Below are 9,241 nucleotides of genomic sequence, written 5' to 3'. Positions count from 1 at the left end.
AACCCCCAACCCCAGCCTCAGCCCCAGCATCAACCCCAACCCCAGCCTCAGCCCCAGCATCAACCCCCAACCCCAGCCCCAGCATCAACCCCCAACCCCAGGCTCAGCCCCAGCATCAACCCCAACCCCAGCCTCAGCCCCAGCATCAACCCCCAACCCCAGCCTCAGCCCCAGCATCAACCCCCAACCCCAGCCTCAGCCCCAGCATCAACCCACAACCTCAGCCCCAGCATCAACCCCAACCCCAGCCTCAGCCCCAGCATCAACCCCCAACCCCGGCCTCAGCCCCAGCATCAACCCCAACCCCAGCCTCATCCCCAGCATCAACCCCCAACCCCAGCCTCAGCCCCAGCATCAACCCCCAACCCCAGCCTCAGCCCCAGCATCAACCCCCAACCCCAGCCTCATCCCCAGCATCAACCCCCAACCCCAGCCTCAGCCCCAGCCTCAACCCCAACCCCAGCAACCCTTCAGAAACCATCGTACCATAAAGACAGACCAAAAGGCAAGGTGGCGGATTGGAATTTTAAGGGAAATAAACCAATACTAGTCTTGGGAGACTCAAATGTTAATAGAATCCCTCAATTTCATAACCCAAACATACAAGTGGACAGTTACCCTGGAGCAACATTTTACCATTTCACAAAGGTTCTGGAGAAAACAGAGGTTCATTTAGACACATACACAACATCAATCAAACAGATTGCATCAATGCACAAGGAAGCAAGAGTCACTTTCCCTAATGCAATTTTTTACATCCCCATTATTAACCACTCACACCTCCTTTCACCAGATCGAAAACGAAACCTCAGTCATTAACGGTTACATCACCACACATGGCCCATTTCTCTTGGAGATACCCCATGATGAATTCCACACAACAACAGACCTGATACACTGGACAACAACCACAGCAGACCTCATTTTTAAGAATTGGTGTGAGCAGCTAAATTTAGACTAGGCTCTACCCACAATTTGGACCCACCTAGCCACACCACACCCTTCTTCCCCCCCCCCAACCCCCTGTACTCTCTCCCCCCTTTCCTCCCCCAGTTGCTTTCTTAGATTACTCAGCAGAGGGGGTAGTTGACCCCCTCTCATCAAACATCATGAATTTATCCAAGTCTTTTCAACTCACAACAGCACAGACCCAACTTTTGGAGAGGGGGTTGTCTTTCATTCCCCGCCCTGGTAAATTTGACTGGGAGGAACTTCATAGGGACACACATAAATATCATAGACGACTTAAACTTCTAGACTACTTTGACTATCAGACGAATGACAACCATTTACCATTCACCCTTCCTTCAATCTGGGAACCCAAACTGTCCCAGATAGATAGGAGGGTAAAGAACCTAATCAGAACCGACCAAGACACCCTTCACAACTATCACACCCAGGCAGATAGAGAGGACAACATCACCCGCATCGAAAGACAAGCCATAAAAGAACTTATAAACAACCCTCACATAATATTGAAACCGGCAGATAAGGGATCTAAAACAGTGATCCTAGATAAACATCAATACATATACGAGGCAAATAGACAGTTATCCAACACCAAGTATTATGTACCAATAGGAAACTACGAGCACAGACCCAGACTAAATTACGTAGAATCTTACAAACACTTTATGATAAACGGCACATCACGAAAAAACAACCAGACTTTCTATTTGGACCAGACACTCCACCACCTAGACTGTTTTACCTGCTTTGCAACATTCATAAAGAACCAGAAACCTGGACTATTCCCTATGAAGTTCCTCCTGGCAGGCCAATCGTATCAGACTGTAATAGCGAATCATACAACATAGCCCAATATATTGATCATTATATCAATCCTCTCTCCACTAGACACCCCAGCTACCTCAGAGACACTTATCACTTTCTTGAGAAGATCAAACCCATAGTTGTTCCCTCCAAAACATATATATTCACTATAGACATTGATAGCTTATACACTAACATGAATACAGCAACAGAAGTACAGACGGTCAGAAATATTTTCCATGCACACCCAGATATCAATAGACCAGACAATGAAATACTACAATTATTAGAAATCAGCCTCACACACAATGACTTTATGTTCAATGATAAGCACTATTTACAGGTGGAGGGAACAGCTATGGGCAAGAAATTTGCCCCGGCATATGCAAACATTTACATGGCTGAATGGGAGAGAGAGGCATTGGCCAAGTGCCCACATCAACCTACATTCTATTACAGACTTCTAGACGACATTATAGGAGCCTGGCCTCATGATATCCAACTATTCACTGAATTCATTATCCTTCTCAACAGTCACCACCCATCCATTAAGGTTAAATACATAATAGATCCATGTGAAGTACACTTCTTGGTTACTACAGTTTTCTTTAATCACATAACTCTCAAAAAACTATTTTCACTAAAGTTTATTTCAAACAAAACAGATACACATGCTTTACTCCACAAACACAGTTATCACCTGTTACAGGAATTAAAATCCTATATGTTTTAATACCCAATTAAAATTAAACACTCTGTCAATTCCTAAGAATTTGTAAGACTCTTATTTGCATGAAATAGACAGAGACCAGTCTCAAAATCTATCAGTAGCGTTTATTCTCGAGAGTACTGAACATGATACAGTTTACCACAGATTATAAACTGAAAATGACGTCATTAGTTTTCGTACTACCCCGTCTCATCTCCGCTCCAGTACAATGGCTGTATGGTTCTCAAGACTTAGATAATTTATGATCCGAGCCAAGGTCTGCCTGTTTAGATAAGCATTCTAGCCAGTCTGGCTATAAGTTCATTCATTTCTACCAAGGAACAGACAGTCATTGTTCTAATTCTTGATTATATTTACACACATTATATTCAGTACTAAGGTTAAAAGAAAATTCATACATCTATACAGTAACATAATAGTATTCTGATTAGTCAGTCCTGATTGAAATGTATACATAATTAGTCATTATTGATAAAAATTCCCTTAACATCACCCCAAACATACATTTAGAGGCATCGTTAAATCACAAATTATACGGTTTCTTAGGATTTCCTCCTGCAAACAGGACCTGGGAAAAGCAATTCAAACATTATTTCATGCACTCAGACAGAGAGGACACTCTAAACGATATCTCAGAACCATAAAAAACAGCACCTTGGGGGCCCTCTCTCCCATTCAACCTACACACTCACATCACACAAGTCTGTCAATCACTCTTTTGGACCCCAACCTCCATTATAGAGGTTCCGGAGACATTTCAAAATCCTCCCCTTCCCCTGATTTCAACCCTGACCACAACCCTAACCTTAACCCTTACCCTAATTTGGGTTGGTATCCTGCCCATATCCATAACCCAACCCCTAACGCTAACCCCACCCCTAACCTTAACCGTAACCCCACCGCTAACCCTAACTCTAACCCTAACCTTAACCCCACCCCTAACCCCACCCCTAACCCCACCTCTAACCCTAACCCCACCACTAAACCTAATCCTAACTCTAACCCTAACCATAACCCCACCCTTAACCCCACCGCTAACCCTAACCCTAACCCCACCACTAACCCTAACCCCACCCCTAATCCTAATCATAACCCTACCCCTAACCTTACCCTTCCTAGAACAACAGATTTGGAAATTGACCCCCCTCGGAACCACAATCTTCTTTCCTCCTCTCATTCCCCTTCCGAGCAGCAGACAATCCTCATCCTCCTAGTTACTACATTCTCACATAGTATCAGACCGTTACATCAGGCGTTCAAACACAATTTTCCCATCACCCAACAGGCACACACACCCCTCCAGCCAAATAGAATAATCTCAGCATTTAGGAGGAATAAGAGCCTCAAAGACATCCTCATCCAAGCTAAATACAGTACCAAGCCCCCACAACCACCCAAACCCTACACGGCCCACTTCAGACCAAGACAATTCATTTCAAACTCATACAGCAAGACCTCCACTCCAGTTTTAGACTCCATTTCACTCTACACTCCAAATGTCATATATATAATCACTTGCACATTTAGCAAAAAAACACTACATTGGGGAAACCCAGTATACAATAGAAAATAGACTTAAACAGCATCTATACAATGTCAAACGGGCCCATTTACACACAGAACTAGTGACTCATTTCCAGGATCACCCCATCACTTACCTCCATATATCAGGATTAGAGTCGTGTTCTGGGTGGACCAGTGGGCGGTGAAAAGCAGTGGAACGTAGGTGGATAAGAGACCTACAATTACACCTAGCGGTCTGAATGAGTGTTTTAACTGGTAAGATAGGATCAATTACACCTAGCGGTCTGAATGAGTGTTTTAACTGGTAAGATAGGATCAATTACACCTAGCGGTCTGAATGAGTGTTTTAACTGGTACGATAGGATCAATTACACCTAGCGGTCTGAATGAGTGTTTTTAACTGGTACGATAGGATCAATTACACCTAGCGGTCTGAATGAGTGTTTTTAACTGGTACGATAGGATCAATTACACCTAGCGGTCTGAATGAGCGTTTTAACTGGTAAGATAGGATCAATTACACCTAGCGGTCTGAATGAGCGTTTTTAACTGGTACGATAGGATCAATTACACCTAGCGGTCTGAATGAGCGTTTTAACTGGTAAGATAGGATCAATTACACCTAGCGGTCTGGTACGATAGGATCAATTACACCTAGCGGTCTGAATTAGTGTTTTTAATTGGTAAGATAGGATCAATTACACCTAGCGGTCTGGTACGATAGGATCAATTACACCTAGCGGTCTGAATGAGTGTTTTAACTGGTACGATAGGATCAATTACACCTAGCGGTCTGAACGAGCGTTTTAACTGGTAAGATAGGATCAATTACACCTAGCGGTCTGAATGAGTGTTTTTAACTGGTAAGATAGGATCAATTACACCTAGCGGTCTGGTACGATAGGATCAATTACACCTAGCGGTCTGAATGAGCGTTTTTAACTGGTACGATAGGATCAATTACACCTAGCGGTCTGAATGAGTGTTTTAACTGGTACGATAGGATCAATGACACCTAGCGGTCTGAATGAGCGTTTTTAACTGGTAAGATAGGATCAATTACACCTAGCGGTCTGAATGAGTGTTTTAACTGGTACGATAGGATCAATTGAAGGACATAGCACTTGGTTACAGGGTTCTCAAGGAGTTGGAAGAAGGATGCACCATAAAACAAAAAACACAATAAATAAAGTTTGTGTGGCTTTTCTTATATTTAACAGATGCTTATTTATAATAGTTTTATTCCTTTTGTTTTTATGTATTTCAATTTGTTTTACCAACTCAGCACTTGATCTTATAGCACTTTTATAGATATATGGGCTTTTAACTGTGTTGGTTTATGTACTAATAAAGCTTCTATCCCTTGACCCCTTGTATATTTTAACATCTTAGTCCCTTCATGGTCCTAGATAACATTAAACCAACCCAACCCCAACCCTAACCCAACCCTAACCCAACCCTAGATAACCACTCAGACTATCATTTTTAGAAGCAATATGAACCTACTTACGTTTGTTAAGGTTTTTAGGAGTCAGTCTAGTGTATTTTAACAATAGAATGTATTCAGATTGGAGGGGAACAACAATAGACCTGTGCATCACAAGACAAATCAGTCTCTTTTTAACCCTACTCAAATTCAAAACCTAACCCTAACCCTAAACCAACCCCAACCCAACCCTAACCCAACACTTACCCTAACCCAACCCTAAAAAAACCCTAACCCAACCCTAACCCAACACTTACCCTAACCCAACCCTAAACCAACCCCAACCCAACCCTAACCCAACACTTACCCTAAACCAACCCCAACCCAACCCTAACCCAACACTTACCCTAACCCAACCCTAAACCAACCCTAACCCAACCCAACCCTAACCCAACACTTACCCTCCAAAATGATGACCAGTTTGATCCAGTTTGATACATTGTTCCCATATTGGAGCCAAATTAGTAGAATGCTGGAGCTCCTCTTTCAGCACCTCTATGGCTTAATTAAACTTCTCTTCCTCTAGTCCCACTTTACAGGGAGAATCTGGTCCGTCTGTCTCCATTTCAGTAGTTATTATTCTGAAACCTCTCCTGACGGTGTCCAGGGTGTTTATATCTTCCTCTAGTCCCACTTTACAGGGAGAATCTGGTCCTTCTGTCTCCATTTCAGTAGTTATTATTCTGAAACCTCTCCTGACGGTGTCCAGGGTGTTTCTATCTTCCTCTAGTCCCACTTTACAGGGAGAATCTGGTCCTTCTGTCTCCATTTCAGTAGTTATTATTCTGAAACCTCTCCTGATGGTGTCCAGGGTGTTTCTATCTTCCTCTAGTCCCACTTTACAGGGAGAATCTGGTCCTTGTGTCTCCATTTCAGTAGTTATTATTCTGAAACCTCTCCTGACGGTGTCCAGGGTGTTTCTATCTTCCTCTAGTCCCACTTTACAGGGAGAATCTGGTCCTTCTGTTTCCATTTCAGTAGTTATTATTCTGAAACCTCTCCTGACGGTGTCCAGGAGGTTTATCTCTTCCTCTAGTCCCACTTTACAGGGAGAATCTGGTCCTTCTGTCTCCATTTCAGTAGTTATTATTCTGAAACCTCTCCTGATGGTGTCCAGGGTGTTTCTATCTTCCTCTAGTCCCACTTTACAGGGAGAATCTGGTCCTTCTGTCTCCATTTCAGTAGTTATTATTCTGAAACCTCTCCTGACGGTGTCCAGGGTGTTTCTATCTTCCTCTAGTCCCACTTTACAGGGAGAATCTGGTCCTTCTGTCTCCATTTCAGTAGTTATTATTCTGAAACCTCTCCTGACGGTGTCCAGGAGGTTTATCTCTTCCTCTAGTCCCACTTTACAGGGAGAATCTGGTCCGTCTGTCTCCATTTCAGTAGTTATTATTCTTAAACCTCTCCTGACGGTGTCCAGGGTGTTTATATCTTCCTCTAGTCCCACTTTACAGGGAGAATCTGGTCCTTCTGTCTCCATTTCAGTAGTTATTATTCTGAAACCTCTCCTGACGGTGTCCAGGGTGTTTATATCTTCCTCTAGTCCCACTTTACAGGGAGAATCTGGTCCTTCTGTCTCCATTTCAGTAGTTATTATTCTGAAACCTCTCCTGACGGTGTCCAGGGTGTTTCTATCTTCCTCTAGTCCCACTTTACAGGGAGAATCTGGTCCTTCTGTCTCCATTTCAGTAGTTATTATTCTGAAACCTCTCCTGACGGTGTCCAGGGTGTTTCTATCTTCCTCTAGTCCCACTTTACAGGGAGAATCTGGTCCTTCTGTTTCCATTTCAGTAGTTATTATTCTGAAACCTCTCCTGACGGTGTCCAGGAGGTTTATCTCTTCCTCTAGTCCCACTTTACAGGGAGAATCTGGTCCTTCTGTCTCCATTTCAGTAGTTATTATTCTGAAACCTCTCCTGACGGTGTCCAGGGTGTTTCTATCTTCCTCTAGTCCCACTTTACAGGGAGAATCTGGTCCTTCTGTCTCCATTTCAGTAGTTATTATTCTGAAACCTCTCCTGACGGTGTCCAGAGGGTTTATATCTTCTTCACTCCCAGCTCTAAGTCTTTTATTAACTGTTTTCCAAGGTATTGATACCCACTTCCCCAGAAAATAGTTATGATATTGATAACCACTTCCCCAGAGAATAGTTATGGTATTGATACCCACCTCCCCAGAGAAAAGTTATGGTATTGATACCCACTTCCCCAGAGAATAGTTATGGTATTGATACCTACTTCCCCAGAGAATAGTTATGGTATTGATACCCACTTCCCCAGAGAATAGTTATGGTATTGATACCCACTTCCCCAGAGAATAGTTATGGTATTGATACCCACTTCCCCAGAGAATAGTTATGGTATTGATACCCACTTCCCCAGAGAATAGTTATGGTATTGATACCCACTTCCCCAGAGAATAGTTATGGTATTGATACCCACTTCCCCAGAGATTAGTTATGGTATTGGTACCCACTTACCCAGAGAATAGTTATGGTATTGATACCCACTTCCCCACAGAATAGTTATGGTATTGATACCCACTTCCCCAGAGAATAGTTATGGTATTGATACCCACTTCCCCAGAGAATAGTTATGATATTGATACCCATTTCCCCAGAGAATAGTTATGGTATTTGTACCTTTTAATTGGTCATGGCACTTAATACCTTGTATTAGAACCAAAACTATAGTGTCTGTTAATTAATGTTTTACTGGAGAATATGGGAGACCTCATGTCTTCCAGTGTTACGCCTCAAATATCACTGTTGTTGATAACAACAGTTATTCACATTTGTCTTCCTATTTCCACAAATTGTCACAAATGTTATTTGGCACTTAATATGCTCTTATTATAGTCATTTCTTTATTGAACCTTTTGAGATGGAAAACAGTTTTTTTATTTGAGTTACTAATTTGAATGTGTTCTTTATGACAGAATGTTAGAATGTGTTCTTTATGACAGAATGTTAGAATGTGTTCTTTATGACAGAATGTTAGAATGTGTTCTTTATGACATAATGTTAGAATGTGTTATTTATGACAGAATGTTAGATTGTGTTCTTTATGACAGAATGTTAGAATGTGTTCTTTATGACAGAATGTTAGAATGTGTTGTTTATGACAGAATGTTAGAATGTGTTCTTTGTGACAGAATGTTAGAATGTGTTCTTTATGACAGAATGTTAGAATGTGTTCTTTATGACATAATGTTAGAATGTGTTCTTTATGACAGAATGTTAGAATGTGTTCTTTATGACAGAATGTTAGAATGTGTTCTTTATGACAGAATGTTAGAATGTGTTCTTTATGACAGAATGTTAGAATGTGTTCTTTATGACAGAATGTTAGAATGTGTTCTTTATGACAGAATGTTAGAATGTGTTCTTTATGACAGAATGTTAGAATGTGTTCTTTATGACAGAATGTTAGAATTTGTTATTTATGACAGAATGTTAGAATGTGTTCTTTATGACAGAATGTTAGAATGTGTTCTTTATGACAGAATGTTAGAATGTGTTCTTTATGACAGAATGTTAGAATGTGTTCTTTATGACAGAATGTTAGAATGTGTTCTTTATGACAGAATGTTAGAATGTGTTCTTTATGACAGAATGTTAGAATGTGTTCTTTATGACAGAATGTTAGAATGTGTTCTTTATGACAGAATGTTAGAATGTGTTCTTTATGACAGAATGTTAGAATGTGTTCTTTATGACAGAATG

The sequence above is a fragment of the Oncorhynchus clarkii genome, chromosome 12 (assembly GCF_045791955.1).
Source record: "Oncorhynchus clarkii lewisi isolate Uvic-CL-2024 chromosome 12, UVic_Ocla_1.0, whole genome shotgun sequence".
Taxonomy (NCBI): Eukaryota; Metazoa; Chordata; class Actinopteri; order Salmoniformes; family Salmonidae; genus Oncorhynchus; species Oncorhynchus clarkii.
Note: the sequence above shows the minus strand (reverse complement) of the source record.